General features: G+C 49.4%; 1 protein-coding gene and 1 long non-coding RNA gene across 6 annotated transcripts in view; both read right to left on the reverse strand.

The window, feature by feature from the left end:
* LOC140693408 (trafficking protein particle complex subunit 9-like) overlaps window positions 1–4,692 on the reverse strand; it is a 101,755-nt gene extending 97,063 nt beyond the window's left edge. For all 4 annotated transcript variants that reach the window (XR_012069141.1, XR_012069142.1, XR_012069143.1 and 1 more), the window contains exons 1-2: window positions 4,476–4,692; window positions 1,215–1,383 (exon numbers count right to left, since the gene is read on the reverse strand). The gene's annotated coding sequence lies outside the window, so the exon portion shown is untranslated. The remainder of the gene's footprint in view (window positions 1–1,214; window positions 1,384–4,475) is intronic.
* A 145-nt stretch (window positions 4,693–4,837) lies between these two features.
* Window positions 4,838–18,469, reverse strand: LOC140693415 (uncharacterized). 2 transcript variants are annotated; one of them, XR_012069177.1, is made up of 8 exons: window positions 18,262–18,431; window positions 16,447–16,529; window positions 13,124–13,210; window positions 9,590–9,718; window positions 9,113–9,246; window positions 6,609–6,692; window positions 6,360–6,472; window positions 4,838–5,022 (listed from the first exon to the last, which is right to left on the reverse strand). It is a non-coding gene; the product is annotated as an uncharacterized lncRNA (long non-coding RNA). The 2 variants fall into 2 exon arrangements; XR_012069176.1 differs by lacking the exon at window positions 16,447–16,529 and having other exon boundaries at window positions 18,262–18,469.
* Between the last annotated feature and the right edge of the window lie 237 nt (window positions 18,470–18,706).

Below are 18,706 nucleotides of genomic sequence, written 5' to 3' on the forward strand. Positions count from 1 at the left end.
CGACAACATAATGCCATTTGCAGCAACATGGATGCTCCTGAAGAACGTCATTCTAAGTGAAGTAAGCCAGAAAGAGAAATAAAAATACCATATGAGATCGCTCATATGTGGAATCTAAAAAACAAAAACAAAAACAAACAAAAACAAAGCATAAATACAGGACAGAAATAGACTCACAGAAAGAGAATACAGACTTGTGGTTACCAGGGTGGTGGAGGGTGGGAAGGGATGGACTGGGATTTTAAAATTGTAGAATGGATAAACAAGATTACACTGTATAGCACAGGGAAATATACACAAAATATTATGATAAATCACAGAGAAAAAAAGTGACAATGATTGTGTATATGTCCATGAATGACTGAAAAATTGTGCTGAACACTGGAATTAGACACAACATTGTAAAATGTTTATAAATCAATAAAAAATTTTAAAAAAGATAAAATGAATCTTATATAACATAGTGAACAATAAGGACATCATGAAAAAGAAAACAGATCAATTTTTTTTAAGAACTATACAGAACTTATGGAAACAAAATACAGATATCATTTGGTATATAAAATTCAATGTATGAGTTAAGTAACATTTTAATCTTCAATATCTAGGGTGTTCATTAAAATTCAACAGTAATCTCTAATGTAATTGTTTAAAAGAGAATGAAAATACAGAAGTCAAAATGAAGAATGCAAAATAGGCCGGTCACTATTCTAAGTTCTTCATATATTTTATCACTAAATGCTCACAGTCTTTGAGGTGTATAGTACCACTTTTTGTATATGAAGAAATTGAGTTTCAAAGTGATTAAATATCCTGGTTACATGGTTAGCAAGTGAGGGAATCAATCCCAGATAGGCAGTGTCTAGACGCCTTGCCCTTAACCATGACTGCAAGATATATAACAGGCAGGAGAAAAGCAGAGCAAAGCAAATAGAAATCACAAAACAAGATGCCAGAAATAAGACATTATCACTAATCACAATGTATTTAGATGAAACAAATAATGAGTTAAAAAATTTACAGATTTCATTTACGTGAGACAAAGCATAATTGAAACTTAAAACTGGTTGAAAGCTTAGAAAAATAACAGAAAGACGTCAAAAGTTAGAGCCAGAAAAAGAGACACCTGAGAAATACTAATCAATGGAAAGGTAATCACTCAAGCCTCCCTCAGGTTCATAGGTACCTGAAACCCACCTTGGCCTGACACTTACCAGCTCTGTGCCTGAGCGAAACACTCAGTCCCCCGGAATCTTCGTTCACTCCTCTGTGAATGTAAGGAATCATCCCTCCCTGCATGTGGCCAATTTGTATTGATGCTGTGCCACGAGTACTGGCCAAGACACCTGAGGACCGTCAGTGAACAAATAAGGATCCTTGTCCCTGTAGGAGTGAGGAAGAGCAGAATATAAACTACAGTCGTGACAGTCATGTGAAATATATGGTATTCTAGAAGGTGATAGAAATAATATGATCAGGGAGAGGCAGTTTCTGGGGCAGAGACAAGGGGAAGGCAGTTTCCAATTTAAAATGAGATGGCCAGAGCTGGCCTTACTGAAGACCTTCAGAAGGGGGTGCTAGTTGCTGAGCTACCTCTAACATAGCACCGCACACTGGGTGACGGGAACCACAGAGGCTCACTGTCTCACAGCCCTGGGGGCGGGGAGTCTGCAGGCAGGGTGTCAGCAGGGCTGGTTCATCCTGAGGGCTGGGAGGGAGAGGCTGGTCCAGGCCTCTCTCCTTGGCTTGGAGACGACCGTCTTCTCTCCACATCTCATCACGTCATCTCCCATGTACACGTATCTCTGTGTCCACATTGCCCCTTTTTATCAGGACACAAGTCATACTGGATTAGGGCCCACCCTAATGACCTCTTCTTAACCAATTACATCTGCAACAACCCTATTACCAAATGGTGTCATGTTCTGTAGTCCTGGGGGTTCAGCATATGACTTTGACAGAGACCGGCCAGGGCAACAGGCCTGTGGGTGCATGTCTGATGTCCCCAAGAGCCAGCAGGGAGGCCAGTGTGGCTGGAGTGGAGTGAGCCATGGAGAAAACCGGAGATGAGCTCAGCTTGCGGAGGGGGAGGAAAGCTGTAAGGTCACCATAAGGACTCTAGCTTCTTCACTGAGTGAAATGAGAAGCCATTGCAGGATTTTGAGCAGAGAAGATCACACCCAGGGTCTCAATCACGCCTGATTTAGGTGATGAGGATGAAAATATTTAGGCTTTTGAGCTGATAATAGTTAGACTTCATGTTGGACTTTGAATTGATGTTGTAGTAAATGAGACTCTGGAGGGTGTTGGGATGAGGTGGATGCATTTTGCATGTGGGATGGACAAGAACCATTGGGGCAAAAAGAACAACTTGGTAGAATAATGGCCCCCAATATGTCCACGGTCTGATACCTAGTACCTGGGAATATGTCACTGTGCATGGCAAAAGGGACTCTGCAGGTGTGACTGTCAAGGACCTTGGGATGGCAGATCACTGTGGGAAAGCAAACGTCATCACGGAGGTCCTTAGAGGAGACAGGCAGATTGGTCAGAGACAGAGATGTGAAGTGAAAGCAGAAGTCACAGTGACACAGGGCCCTGGGCCAAGGAGTGTGAGCACCTCTGCAAGCTGGGAAAGGTAGGAAGATGAATCCCTCCCAAGAGCCTCGGTGTGGAACGGAGCCTTGGCCACACGTTGGTTTTAGCCCACTGACATTGACTTCGCACTTCTGCACCCTAGAACACTGAGAAAATGGATGTGTGTTACTTTAAGCCACTGAGTCTGTGGTCCTTTGTTACAACAGCAATAGGAAAGGAACTCAGGAACCAACATGGACATGAACCACAGGCTGCCTGCTCTGCTGGCAGGAAGTTCTTTGTCTCGGATCCTGGGGGAGTGTCCTGTCTTCTGGCAGCATCCACAAACTACCTCATGCTAACTTGGCAGCTTGCAGGTGGTCAAATCTTAACCCTGCACAGTTCTTGATATTTAGTTAATAAAAAAGATGGTGTCATCATGGGTATTTTTCCATCTTTTAAATATACTTCAGTCTTCTAATTGAGAGACTGTGTAAATAGTTTTCAATCTTAATAATAAATAACTGTGGTTTTATTTTGTTACTTAAATTACGAATAATAATATTCACATTAGTAAAAGTTATTAAAATCAACATTCTTCAATGAAAATATCAAGTTTCTTTTTGCATGAACATGTATTAACTACAAGAAATGTTCCATGCTTGTTCTACGATTTAGTGTTAGAGTCTTAAAGAATAATATTTTCCTCAAAAGGTATTATGACGAGGGGATTTCTTTTGGTGGAATGGTTCCTACATAAAATTTGATGAATGGCTCAGGCCACTGGGAACCTAGAGATGATAGAAATAAGGAGGCATTATAAACACAGAACAATTTTTAAAGGAATTAAAAAACTTGATGTGTGAAAACAAAGAATCAGAGAATATTCTTGTGAAATAAAAGTATTTCTCAGCATAAGCAAGACACTGGGTGAACAAATCTAAAAGGAAAAAAACACCCAGAGATTAGCAGCGAGTCATGCATGCAGTGGAACTGATCAAAACCAAGTTGTTTCCAAACCAGTGTACAGGCTTGACGCCTTCATAAATCAAGTCTGTGTGGCACCAGGCCACCTCAAATACATGTTGATGAGATATTTATAAGCTCTTCAACATCCCAGCTCAAAGCCCACACAGGAGTCACACGACTATCACCTACACGTCTGCAAAACACACATCATAGTGAATAGCACTTTTCTTGCTAAGTAGTCGGTGGCAGGGCACTGTGAGCAGATAGAGATACAGGGACACAGGGACACAGAGGCATCTCCCCTCACTCAGCTGAGAACTTCCCGTGCATTCCTGGGCACAAGATTGTCATAATGTACACCATGCATTGATCTTCCTCCTAGGAAAGAAACGACAGTGTTGTCCTCAGGTTTGAGCAAGGGTGGCCGGGGGATCTCAGAAGAGCTGTTTCAGCACAACCAATAGAAATGATGGCCACCGTGACCACGAGAGACAAGTCCCCTGCCATCCCGGTAGGCACTTGGGCTCCTGACAAAAGCTGGGCTCAGTAAAGGGTTGAGTAGAAGGCACAGACCTGAGGGATGCCCCAGCAATAGGCAGGAGGTAGGGCCTGGTTTATACTGCTCTGGGTGTATCCCAGACTCATCCGAATACGAAATCAGAAATTTGCAAAACAGCAGAGCTGGGGTGGATCATCTACTCCAGACTCCTCACCTTACAGTTAAAAGGGTGGCAGCCCTGACAGGCAAAGCAACGTGCTAAAGGCAGAGCGTGGAAGTGGCAGCACCAGATGAAACACACCGTTCCAACCCCCGTTCAAGGCCGCTAACACTGAGTATGGGGCCAAGATTTCCAACTAGGAGAATGAGAAAGTGTAAATACTTTGTTCCCCCCAAAACCCCAAATGTTTTTAAAGGCACAAAAACTCACCTTAAATAGCTCTCTTCTGAAGGGGCACTCTTCTGTCTCCATCTTTCTGTCTGTCTCCATTTCTCTCTCTCAGACACAAACACATACAATTTTGTGAATGGGGAATTCCTGCCATACAAAGACAGACTTCACATCTTCAGAAAGACACTTGAGAAAGCACATTTCTCAATTCAAGTCTTTGTGTGAGGTCTGAGAAACTGGCTTATCTTCTAGAACAATTGGTGGTTCCAAAATCAGGAGATCATCTTCCCCAAAGGAAGAGTTCTGCTCCGTGTTGATTTAGTTGGGGATGTCACATTTCATGAGCCTGTTCGGCTCCTCCTCTGGCCGCCTGCTGCATCTGATGGATTCCTGGAGCCGAAAATCACTGTCAAGGGCAAAGTTTGAGATGCCAGCTTTGGCCTTGTCCAAGTGGTCCACTTCATTGACGTAGCAGTGAAAGAGGGACCGAGATTCATCACTGCGCTGCCAGAGAATACCTTGGGCACCACTGGTCTTCCAAAGTCTGACACAAAGCTTTTCAGTCTGAATCTCTTCTCGGGAGACTCTGCATTGTTATAAAGAAAACCAAAATAAAATATCGCTCACACTCTAGCTCGGTGACCTGAAGAATCATAGTTTTTGCCATCTACTGAGTGCAAGTCCCTGCACATAGCACGCTTACAAGCACTGGAAGTGAGAGACATCATTTCTGAACACATAAATTTAAACCCAAGGCAAAGTCTCAAGTGAGGGCCCTTGGACCATCCTGAAAAGACATCATTCCCTGAGAATCCTCAATATTGCTGTATCGCACAACACTCTTTCTCAATGCGACACTCAGAACATCTTCATCAGAATTAGTTAAAGTACTTCTTAAAATGCAGAATTCTGGGGTACACTCAGCGTCTTCAGTGGTAGGGACAGGTAGTCTGTATTTTCAGAGTCGCCAAGATAACTAAAAACGCTCAGGTTTAACATCGTCATCTACATCGGGTCACCTGAGCATCGACAATGCTGTCTCACGTGGTGAGGGGGTTGCCATGTGTGTCAGGGTGCTGTCTTACCCACGGGACTCCCGCAGGGTGCCCGACTGACAGATACAATCAGTGATAGGAGAGGGGACAAAACTCAGCTTTCTGATACCTTGTTTCACTTACTGTGGGACGAATGATCAATTCAAGGGTAATAAATCAGTGAATGAGTGAATAACATGACTCTCGTTAGTCCCACGAGTGCCTGGAAGAGCAAGCCTGGGCACACTGAGAATCATAACAGCCCATCTACTTAATTGCCATCCTTCCAAGATTTGTGTAAAGGTTACTTCCACCCAGGCAGTGACTCCTGAAGGGCAAGAATCATGTCTGAACACACTCTCAAATCCAGAACAGAACCTGACAACAATTAGGCTCTGGAGTCTGTGTTTAGCGAGTGTGGAATCTCAGTGATTCCAGCTCATACACCTTGCCTTCCCATTCCACCCCTCACGATATGGCCCTTATGACCAGTTCTCCCGGGGCTGGGGCCACGGAACCCATTTACAGGACTGGAAGAATCTGATCATATAAACCATCCCCCAGAATATCATCAAGAGTCACCTGCATTTCAGGGATCAGTAATCCCAGAAGCTTTGCAGGTCAGGCAGCTGAGGGATTTTTATATCAGCTCTGTCTTATACTGTGACTGCCTGGGTGATATCAGACAAGGAATTCTCAAAAGCCTGAGCTTTTCCTTTCAGGAATAATCTACTTAAAACTCTCATTGACCATTTAACAAATGTGATGTGAAGGTCAACGATTTACACAGGAGTATAAAATTCACTAGGTCGTGGATTTAGAATCAGAGAAAAATCATTTGAGAAAGATTGACAGAATGTAGCTTTAATGCATATTTAAGTATTCTTACCTTTCAGTAAATCATCTTCTTCCCCTACTTATCACTTCACCCAAGTTTAAAAGATGTTTCAGAACAGGGATGAGTGTGCCAGCAATCTGTGACCCATTAACCTAAAATGTCACCTAGGAAAAAAAGGGGACTAACACATTTTTAAAAAGTATGGTGAGGACAGCGGGACCATCCCCCAACTCCACACTAAGAAGCTCTGGGTAATAGCTTTCCTGCCTGCCTTGGGCATCAGCTGATGTGAAAACCCACCTAGAAACCACACTGTCCAGCAGCTCTTCCGTAACACAGGCTACACTTTCCCAGGATTAAGAATTGAGTCAAGGAACTCCTTCCCTGAAGAATAAAGACAAAGGAGAACAAGAGAGTTCTTCCCCTCCCCAGGGGAGAGCCCAGACCTTGGGCTGCATGCACTGCGCCCACCTCCCAGGAGAAGGATAACCTGGAGAAGGACGTCCTGCGAAACTAGGGCAGCAAAGGTAGAGATGGGAACAAATAGACCAGCTGGCCTGGGACAGCCCCCTATGTCGCTGCCTTGGATGTTGCCTCCGCCCCCTCAGCACAACATGCCCACCTCCGGTGGCTAAGCTGTCAGGAAAACTGTGCTTTGAGACCTGGGGCAACAGAGGCTGCCCCCAGGCCAAGCTGCTGGGGAGATGGGAGCTAAACTACTAGCTCCCAAGTGACAGTCTCCATAACCTCGCATTCACCCCGCTAACCCCGCAAATTAACGCACCCGCGGGACATTATGACCCTGAGAAGGGTGACCTGAGAACGAGAGGCAGCAGAGGCCGCCCCCACGTCAGGCCTCCAGAGAGATGGGAGCTTATCCTCCAGCTCGCAATAGGCTGAACCCCTCTCCTCTCCACCCCCTGATCTCACCGCGCCCACCTCCCAGGAGCAATCTGACCTGGTGTGGTGTGTCAGGCGAATCTTGGGCGGGAGAGGCCGTCCCCAGGCCAGGTCAGTCAGGGGAAAGGAGAAGAAGTGGCCCCATTAGGCGGGGCAGCAGGCCGTGGCAGCTGCCCCTGCCCCTCGACCTCATCGCTTCCGCCTCCCAGAAGCAAGCTTACCTGGAGACGGGCATCTGGCTTCTTGGGCAGCAGAGGACGCCCCCAGGATTGTCCACGGGGAAGAGGGGAGCAAATTGACAAGCTCCGCGCTGAGGGTCCTCTACCCTCGCCGTCTCCACCCTCGCAACTTAAAGTCACCGCCCAGGGGGCCCCTCCCCAGCAGGCTGAATGGGACAGGTGTGTCTGCAGATCTGGGGCAGGAGAGGCCACTCCCACACCAAGCCATCGGGGAGATGGGAGCTAATCCACCAACTCCCCAAGGCATCCCCATCCCCCGCATCAGCCACCGCTCCTGAACCCTGACCTCACTGTGGCCTCCTCTAGGGAGCAGGCTATCCTAGAGATGGACGTCCGGCGAACTTGGGGCAATAGGGATCGCCCCCAGGGCAAACCATGAGGGGAAATGGGAGCAAATGGACCGGCTTCATGGGAAAACCCGCCGCTGATGCCAACACCCCCAACGTACCACGCTCGCCTCCCAGGGTCAGGTTGACTAGGATACACGTGTTCCGTAACCCAGGGCAACAGTGACCGCCCCCAGGACAAGCCGCGGGGATGATGGGAGCAAATGGGCCCGCTTCCCCGCTGTAAGCCCCAGACCCCAGCCACTCCTGCACACTGACTACCCTGCCTCCCGCCCCCAGTTGGCTAAGTGGGACAGGGGTGTCCCGGAACTTGGGGCAGCAGAGGCCGCCTGCAGGCAACACGGTGCAGACATGGAGCTAATCCACAAGCTACTGCGGGGCAGCCTTCCTATCTCCGCAGCCACAAACTTACCAGCTCCCTGACCGCACCGCACCCATCTCCCAGGAGCAAGCTCACCTGGAATCGGACCTCAGGCAAATCTCCGGCGGCAGAGGTCGCCCCCAGGCCAGGCCGCGGGGGAGAGAAGAAATGGAGCAGCTCCCTGGAACGGCCCCCATCCCCCTGGCGCCGCTGCCCCCGCCTCCCAGGACCTAGCTCACCTGGAGACCGGCGTCCCGCCTCTAGGGCAGCGGAGGCCGCTCCCAGGCTCCCCCGCGGGGGAGAGCGGAGCGAATTGACCTGCTACCCCGTGGCAGCACCCCTCCCCACGTGGGCCCCGCCCCTTAATGTCACCTTCCACTCTCCCCACTCAGCAAGCTGAGTGGGACAGGTGTGTCCGGCGACCTGGGGCAGCAGACGCCGCTCCCAGGCCCGGCAGCCAGGAAAAGGCAGCTAGCTATTCCACCAGTTCGTCAGGTGCATCCCCGCCTCGCTCCTCTGCCGCTGCCGCCGCCCCCGGACCTAACCGCCCCACCCCCCAGGCCAGGCTGCACGGAGGAGAAGAAATTGACCGGCTTCCCCGTGCAGCCTCCCACCCTCCGCCGCCGCCGCCGCCGCCGCCCCAAACCATTGCACTAGCCTCCCGGGGTCAGGCTGACTGCAAGGATGTGCACTTGCCTTCTGATCCTGGCCACGTGCCTGAGCACCTACCTGCACCCCTACACTCCCTGTACCTCTGAACCCCTGCCACTCTCTGCACATCTGCACTGCCTGCACCCCCAAAACCCCTGAACTGCCTGCACCCTCCACAGCCCCTGCACCCCTGCCACCACTTACACCTTTGCACTGCGTACACTCCTGCACCCCTGCATGTCCCACACACCACCTCTTGGACCTGTGGCAGAGTCTCTGCTGTTAGACCAATGCAAAGGGACTCACATCTTTGCCAGTATATGATGCATCAGTGGACGTCTGTGGTTGGCTGCAGGAAGGTACATGTTCCCGGTCACTAGCCTGGGCCACTAGGGTGATCTCTGTGAGGTCACCCAGGACGGGCTCAGAGATGCTGTTCTCTGGGAAGAGAGGAGTTGAAACCGGTCTTGAGGGCAGAGCTGTGCTCACCAGGCCATCCACACTTCATGTTTTACACAGGGCTTCGGAGAAGTGAAATGGATCCGGCCAAGTAAGACCGGCCTGCTGTGCGCCCACCTCTGTCCTGGGCTCTGAGGCAGACCGACTGGCTCCCACAGTCAGGACCCAGTTTGGGCACCTGAGAGGTCCCTTAGAGGCATCCTATCACTTCTCAGGAAGAAGTCTGGCTGCTTCCACCCCATGGCCCTCCCTCCAACTCTGCTGGCCCCAGGAAGGTTCCTTATTTGGGGAAGAAGGTAGCCCACCCCCTACCCCACCCCTCACCTTTCTCTAACCCAGGCTGGTGCTCTCTCTGCCCTTCAGAGTCTGGAAAGCCATCCCTCTTCAGTTATGTCCCTTCTGAGATGGACTTGCTTCCACTCCATTCTAGGCGAGGATGCACCATGGAATGCACTGGGTAAGAGAACAAAAATAAACAGTTTCTTCTGTGAGGTTTTCTGTTTATCTACTGGGGCTTGGCTGTGTGTAGTTTGCTACAGCTATTCGTGCGAGAGGCTAAAGCCGCCTGTGTGTCCTTGTTTTCATCTCCCCGCTGTCTTTGGGTTTTCCTTAGACACTCCTGAGACATTTACTTCTTTTAATTTTATTCCTGTCATTGCACAGGGGCCCTACTGATATGGAGGTAAGGTGTTGTGGGAGTGGGACAAATTAGGGCATCTGTAGTCCTGTGATTTATTCTCATTGAGCCTGTGCCCTGAGCTGTGACCTCCACAAGTGTGTCTCTTCCCCCCCACCCCAATTTGGGTGACACAGAAGGTTTTTCCCTTCCCCTAGGTAGGTTAGGCTCTGGTAAAATAATTTCTCACTAAAAATTAAAAAAAAAAACAAAGCAAAACACAACCCCCCACAATGGAAGAGAATGTTCTGGGTGTATTTCAATAGAGCTATTTTTTCCTTTCCTGGCAGGAAGCGTGAAGAGTTTTCCTATGATCTTCACTCTGAGAACAGGGTACGGTCCTGGAGGTAAAATGTATGAAAAAGAGTAGGGGGCCCCTCTGACTGGCCCCCTGGAGTTTTCACACTCAGACTTCCCCACGCTGAGCCTCCAGCTGGCCTCAGGGACCTGTTAAATCTGCCTGACTCCTGGGTTCTTACAAAAGCGTGTCCTTCCCTGGGAGCTGTGACTCTCCAAGCCTGCCCGGCTGCCTCTCTGTGTTGGGAGCAGCTTTCCCCCTGTTTTCTTGTGGATCTAAGAAGAGCAGTTGGTTTTCAGCTCCCTCAGCTCTGGTAATGTTTTCAGTACAGAAGGAGCAACTTCTGAGCTCCTCACAAGCTGGACCAGATGCTGGAAGCCTCCCCTCCTCTGCCTCCATGCAGAAAGTCAGTGGCTGTGTTTCTAGCCGAGTTTCTGAAGATTTGGATTTAAACACACACATCCCAGCCCCCACAGGAGCACACAGTCCCATAAATCCCTACAACTTCCACTGGTAACTACGGAACTGATGAGGACACGGGTTTCGGGGCTGCAGAGGCCTGACTGCACGACTTGCTCCGTGGACTATTTATGTGGTTGTTCTGGGCCTTGTCTGAAGTGGCTTGCTTACCGCACCTGGTACATCGGAAATATAAAATAAGTACTAGTACCTCCACTTTTTCTCCCTCTTGGGCCTTCCAACCTAAAAAGTAATAAGTGAACTCAGACGGCCTAGTCACCACAATGAAGTCTGACCAGCCTGGCTCTCCTGAGTGATGGGCACTGACTTGCATGTTAACTCGGAATAGTAGGGGACCCGCTTTCCTCTAACTGGGCACCTCCCCACACTGGGCATGCCCTCAGCTGAGACGGGGCCAACTCCCCATTGAGGTGTGTGCTGGTGGCTTCAGTGTGACCTGGCCCTGCCAGGACAAGAACCTGCAGTGAGGTAGAGGGTCAGGAGGAGGGGGGGGTCCCTGCTGGGGCAGCAGGGGGCCCGGTAGCACCCTGCCCAGCCTGGTGCCTGTGGCTCCCCAACATCTCTTACGGCCCCCGGGTCGGCTCTGGTCCAGGCCACTCCATGCACCCTCCCAGTATCTTTTCATTAAGTCCCTTTTTTGCTTTTATCAGCCAGAGGTGGCTTCTGTTGCTTGTTCAGTGAAATAGTGCATCAGGAAACCAGATTATTTCTAAGATCAGTAAAATACCAACTTCGGTCAGCTCGCTGGGCAGACCGTGCAGCACAAATTCCCGCACAGGGCTGTGCAAATGCCTTACGTGAAGGGTCCTCATCATCTGTCTTCAGAGATACAGAAGCTTGTGGTTCAGGTAAAACCTCAGGGAGGGATTGAGGAATCCAAAGCTGGTTGGTTTCAAAGACTAACCTGGTCGGACCAGACCTCTGAGCTGTAGTCAGAAGCCTGGCTCAACGTCACGTGGACTCAGAGCCCTAAGTGTACGGTGGGGCCGGTTTTGTTCCCTTTACAGGCTCTCGTTGGGGAGTCACTGTATCCCCTTACACTCAGCAGGGAATCCAGCCCTCTTAGCCCCATGGATCCCTGAGTGTTCCATGACACAAATCCCGAGAGTGTTTAATTTTCATCTTTGTTTAGGAGGATGAAGGTGGGGCAAGAGGAGACATAAATTCACACTTAGTGATACCAAGTCACAGCCAGTACCTCCTCCTCGGAGAGCTATGTGCTCCCACAGTGGTGGCTGGGGGCTGGGCAGAACCCCTCCACTGGTCACAGAGGGACTCACTCCTCTGGCTGCAACTGATTGTTTGGACAACCAATCCAGAGGGGACAGAGCATCTTTCCCGGGAATTTGGAACTGACACACAGAAATTAATTTCACTCATCTGGGGATTGGGAGGAGGGTGGGAATCAAATGAAACCAGAGCAGGAGAGAAAATTACAAGTGAATGAGAGAGAGACAGAGAGACTGAGCTTGTGAGAGCAAATAGTGGCAAGGAAGGTTAACAATCAGGGGACAGAGGAATTCCAGCTCCTGGCTTTCTAGTGTGTCCCAGCCCATCAACGAACCTTCGGGATGGTTAACATCATTCCAGTTATGCAGATTAGGAAACAGGCTGAAAGATACGGGGGTTGGCTTCGGGTGCACAGTTAATGTAAGTGACACTGGACCCCTCACTTCCCACTGCCTGAAGGCACCATGATCCTCACAGGGACCCTGCTTTGCTGACAATCCAGCACCCTGATCAAAGGGACCCTGCGGGAGTGGGAACCTCTCTGAGTGTGGAGAGTTCCCTGCACCGAGATGCCATGCATCAGCCGGCTCCCGCTCACCCCAAGTTAACGTCTCCCCAGCTGTGCAGTCTCCCGACCTGTTTCCCTCCCTGCCAGGCACCCCGTTCTTACCACCGAGTGTACTGCAGGAGTTCAGGCACAGGGATGCCCAAAGCAACACGAGCCCAACGGCTGTACAAACAGCAGACTCCCATCCCCACCTGGGCTTCATGGGGATAATATGTGTCCTCACCTTTCATGTATCTAAGGTAATCTGTTTCTTCAGCTGGAGGCTATAGAGAAAAATAAAAGGTCCAAAACATCGTTCAGTGAGGAATTCCTCCAAGGACCTGACTCCAGAGTCTACAACCAGTTGTGCTGGCCGCTCATACCCCCGTACTTTGGGTGAGGTGGATTATTGATCAACACAATCGTTGGTGGCCCAGCTCCTGGTCTTGGCTGCCCAGAGGGGGCTGGGGGAATGGGTAAGTCCAGGGCACTCAGGAAGAGCACAGAGGACCTGGCCTCTCCCCTTCGCACTTTTAAACCCCCAAATCTCAAGGCATCGAACAGAGTGCAGCCACAACAATAATGAGATGCTCCCATCTCTTCACTCACTCCTGTTGGTTCACTTACGTGCTGAGCATCCACTGGGTCACAGGACATGACACACAGGATGACCGATGGGACAGGCTTGGTACTTCCCCCTGGATCCTGTTCAATCTGATGGAAGAATGATCACTCATAAATGGTTTCTCAAAAGGGTATATAGACAGAAGACAATCTGCAGAGTGAATCAAATTTTAAAATATAAATGACGATCCCCCAGTCTCCCCGCCTAATGTTAGCAGCATAAAGATAATAGATATTGCCTTTGATCACCAAGGAAGTGGTCACCCCCCTCAGGAGGAAAGGAGAGTTATTCTTTCAGCAGGACACACAAGTGCTCCATCAGATTGGACCAGGACCTCTACATTCATTCAGCAAATCTGTATAAGCTCCTACGACATATGGGAATCTAGTAACTAGACCCGATCCCAAGGCTCTTGGGCTTTATTAGTCAAGAAAATAGACACGACTCCCCATCACTGGGGGCTCAGAGTTTTAGCAGAGGAAACAGGCAGCATGTTGGGGGTAGCAAGAGCTCGGGGAAAAATAAGAGTGGTATGAGCAAACTCAGGTGATGGTGGTGGGGTGCGAGGCAGGCAGGAGGGAATAAGGCATTCCTGGCAGATCTCACAGAGTAATGAACTTGAAGCAGCATAGATCCGGAGGAATAAGGAAGAGCTGGAGCCAGAGGCCCCCAGAATGACGGGAAGAGTGTGCACGGAGAGGCAGAACACGCCGGGTCCTCGAAGACTTTGGGACGACTTTGGCTCCTAATGAAATGGTGACCCTTTTGGTGAGTTTTGATGGGATGGGTGATGTCCAATTTATGCTTTTGTTTTGGTTTTTTGTGGGTGGAGGGTAATTTATTTATTTTAGTGAAGGTGCTGTGGTTTGAACCCAGGATCTCATGCATGCTAAGCATGTGCTCTATCACTGAGCTACACCCACCCCCTCAATGTATGCTTTTATAGGCTCCCTCTGACTCTGTGTGGATGAGATTGTAGAAAAGCAAAGATGGAAGAAGAAGGCTATTTGGTGTCCAGGAAGAGGCTGAAGGTGGCTCCTAGGAGGGTGGGGAACAGGGAGTAGGTGGTTAATGAAGACAGAGTAGCCAGAATTTTCTAACAAGCTGGATTTGCTGTGTGTGTGTGTATGGGTGTGTGTGTGTGTAAGAGAAAGAGAGAGAAAGAACATGGTTCCAACATCTGGACCTGGAAAATGGGATGGATGTCCTCTCCATCCACAGGGGATGGGACAACATGGGGCTGAGCAGGTGGAAAGGGGCTGGAATCAGCTCAGTTCTTCAATGTCATGGTTAAGAAGTCTATTAGATATTGCCACAGAAATGCCTAATAGGTAGAGGAGTCTGGGGTTTTTTTTTCTTTCTTTTTAACATTAAAATATATAATTTGAATGTATTAATTTTATTATGTGAATGAAATTGTAATTTTATTTCATTCCAAGTTATATGTTATAATATCCAAATGGAAAATATATCAGAAAAGGGGAGAAATGAGGGCTTTCACAGAAACTGACTGTCCATAACGTAGGTAAAATTTCAATAATACCAGTCTTCAGTGCAAAAACCTCATCTTGGTGTTACATAAAATTAAATGAAAAAGGACTATGTTGATGTATCATTATTTCATGTTACATAATAGCCCCAAACAAACACACTGTTTAACTGTGAGGCTTGTAGAAATACTATTCACTTTATTGTCATAAATACAGAAATGCAAAAATTTTCTATGGTCGAATTAGCATCTTAGTGGAAATAATAGAGATCTGAGCATTTTACATGATATTTATGGACTGATTTAAAATTTGGAAAAGTAATTTACACAGTAGAACATACGTATGAATGTGAAAGCAAGATGAATGAAAGAAAAATAATATGAGTATCAGGGAGAGAGTTCCAAATGGAAAGGGCCAATCAGGGAGTTTTGAACAAATCGAGAAATTGATGGCATGTCAATTTCCAAATCTAGTTGCTTCCACCAAAAGTATAGCAGAGAGATAGTGGAGAGACCCAGGACCCAACTCCTGGGCACATTCGTAGTAAATGTTTGGAAAAAAGTGGAGACGTTGGCAAAAGACCAGCCAGTGGATTGAAAGCAGAGTGATGGGCTGGAGGCTAAGTAAAGCAGGAACACGGGGAAGGAAGGATGGAAGAGCTGGGTCAAATGCTGCCAAAGGGCCACGCATGATGAAGACTAAAAACTGACCACTATATTTAGCAACGTGGGGTCACTGATGGCCTTGACAGAACAGTTTCCATACAGCAAGGGATCAGGGGAAAAGCCAGAGTGGGTGCAAAAGGGGATGGCTCAACTGAATATGCAGACAGTGAGTTTAAACTACTCATAAAAGATTTGCTGCAAAGACATAGGCTTGCAATTGGTGGGGCGAATTAGAGTCAAGGAGTGATGTTTGTTCCTTTTAAGAGGATGGACTTTTATATACTGATAGGAGACAACTAGCAGGAGAAAAAAATAGATCAGGTAGTGACAGAGAGGATGGATGTGGGAGTGACAGCCCAGAGAAGATTGGATGGATGGCCCCCCTGGCGACTTTTGAATGCTCTGGCTTTCGATGTCACCTGTAATAAGAGGTGGGGCAGCGAGAGTGAGGTTACAGACATCAGAAGGCGAGCGGATGTGCTGGGAGTTGCTGGTGAAATTTCTCTTCTGTTGGCTTCAGTTTGCTTGGTCAAAGAAGAAAAGTAAACTTACCAGCTGAGGAAAGAGGAGGAAGTTACTGGAGTCATGAGCAGAAGATACGAAAGAGCCTTCAGGGACAATGGGACAGTGAAAAGAGCAAGGGGAGACGAGGGGAGTGTGCTCTCAGAAAGTTACATTTTATCTTTGAGGTCCCCAAGTGTTGGAGGTGTGATTGCCCTTCCTGCTGTTTATGAAATAAAAATTGAGTATGGTTCAGGGAAAATACAATATCATTCTAAGTGGCTGCCTGTTTCTCAGGAATGGTCATCTTAAACTGCAAACATTACCAAAATGTTGAAAAGAAGAACTTGTGTACCCAATGACCCACTATTTTCTATAAATTTGGCTGCTATTTAGTTCCCCTATCAATCCTACAGAACCGATACTGCCTAGGATGGAGATACATCGATGCTTATATGGAAATGAAATCTGTATCTTTTTCCTAAACTCCATGGCTTCCTTAACATCCCATTCCCCTTGGAATTTAGGGGTGTCCGGTATAAGAAATGAGAAACAGTTTGAGAAAATCCCGGCTCAGAATTACACAGCACAACCTCAGCTCAGAAGTGTACAGCCGTCAAAATGTTTAGAAACAAAACTCCGCAACTACTCTTAAAGGATTTTGCAAACCTGGGCCTGCCTAGATGTTTCCAAACTAGAAAGATACTCCAATCACTTGACCGGTACGGGAACCAGAGGCTGGTCAGCCTTTTCTGTAAAAGTCAGAGAGTAAATATTTTCAGTTTTGCAGATTATTTTGTTGTAACCATGCAGGTCTGCAATAAGAAAGCAAAGAGCACTGGGAGACAGGAAACAAATGGGCATGCCCACACCCTCCCTTCCACTCAGGGCAGCTTCTCTGTGGTGGGGAGCTTTGCCACAATCACTTGTTTCTTTGTTTCCATTGGTTTCTTTGTTTCCACCTTACTGCTCAAGCTCAGAAATTCAAGTGAGCCTGGTCCTTCAGCATCCATGCAGAGAGAAGACTGAGCAGGGATGGGGACCCCATCTGACAGAGAAGAGAGAAGGCTTGTCACCATGACATGAGACAATCGCACCTTCCGGGGTGATAGGGAACAAAGATAAGGGAGGGGCACAGCAGTGGGACCCCTGGGTCACCTGCCAGGCTTGCTCTCCCTCCACGGCCACCCTGGGGGCCTGGGTGGTGTTGGAACTCAGCTACAGTGATTAGGCTGAGGAGACTCAGGGTAAAGGACCCTCCGTCTCCACACCGAGTTCCAAGCGCAGCCCCTCTAAATTTACCCTCTGAGTTTCTGGAACTCAGCTGGAAGAATACATGATCAGGCCAGACCCAGAGCCCAAGCCACACACGACAGGGGTCACGTGAGTTTGTAACCCCGTGCTCAGTGGTCGGGGTCTCCTTGCATATCTGCAGAAATCCCTGTTCTGCCTCATTCCTGGGAGAAACCCCACATCTCCTCCTACTCTGTCTGTTCTTCTCTTGAGGGTATTGTCCTGGAGGGGTGCAGAGTCCTTGAACCTGGCCCTCCAAACGTACATAAGCAGCCTGTTCAATAAAACAAATTATACACTTTTTCACCTTGGCCAGCTTTTTGATTCCAGAAAGGCTGTGGGAATTTTTCTCACTGTCTCCTGTGCCCCCACCACTTGGTGGTCCTCTACTCATGGAAACACGATTTCTCACAACTGCACCCTGCCTCCCAGCTTGTCAGAGGGGAGTGACCCACAAAGACACAGGTGTTTGTGAGGATCTTGTCCCCAAGCAGAAAACCTACTCCTGGAGCCACGGACAGGGATCTGGCCTCCTGAGCTGCTCAGCTCTAATTGAAAGCCTAAACTGGGGACCCCGAACATTGCTGAATGACTTTCTGAGTCACCTTGGCTGGAGAGGCCTGATTTTTCGTTCTAGGAATGGATGTAGCGCAACCTCCATTTTCAGGGCTGACATTCATGATGGATCTAGTTCCCCCAACGGCACCCCAGGAAGGAGAGGCCCTTCCATCCCACTAGTTAGAAACCCATCCCAGGGGAGTTCTGAAGCACCTCATCGCAGTCAGTTCCAGCATCCCTGCTGAGTGGCCCCTGCCCCTGCCCCTGAATGAGCCCCTTCCCTGGGCAATCCCTTCCCCGACATGACCACACCCCAGGTGGTGCTGGGGAAGGCAGGGAGTGCAGTGAGGGGCGGGGGGAGAAGAGCACTTTGCTCTGGAATGAGGGTTCTTGGGGGACCATAGAGCAAGGCACACACCACCCCCAACCTATACCCCAAACAGCCCCGCCAACACAGGGGCTGCTCTGCTCCCTCTCACCATGGCTCTCCTTTGAGACTGCACACAACCCGGCATCTGGCACCCCAGCCCTACCTCCCATCTTATGACAGATCCCTTCTTCTTGGAAACTGCCTAGCAGCGCGTATTCAAGGCCGGCAGCGGGCCTGGCGGATCTGCATTTCAGGTGCCCTACCTGGCCAGCCGTGCGTGCCTGGGCTCAGCCCTCTCTCTCGCCCACCGGTAGCCTGGGTCCACGTCCAGTGCAATCGGAGGCCGCGGAGCCCCGGCTGATCTCCACACAGGGACATGTGAGGGTGCCCCCGCCCCGCTGCCTCGCTGCCCCGCTGCCTAGCTGCCCCTCTGCCCCGCCCACTGGTGGTAGCACCGCCCCAGCCTCCGGGCAGCGACACCTGCAGGTCACGACTTCCGCGCAGCCACGCCCTCCACGGCCCCGCCCAGCTATCCCAAAAGCCTCCCCCCACCCCCGTCCTGGCCGCGCCCTGGCTCCCATTGGCTCCGCAAGTTCTGCCCTCACACATCTAGACTCGGGAGGATGCACGACGCAAGCGCTAGGGGAGGGCCCCGCGGCGTTACCATGGTTACAGGCACCGCGCGCCGCGCGGGCCAGCGTGCGCTTC

Source organism: Vicugna pacos, unplaced genomic scaffold (assembly GCF_048564905.1).
Source record: "Vicugna pacos unplaced genomic scaffold, VicPac4 scaffold_19, whole genome shotgun sequence".
Lineage (NCBI taxonomy): Eukaryota > Metazoa > Chordata > Mammalia > Artiodactyla > Camelidae > Vicugna > Vicugna pacos.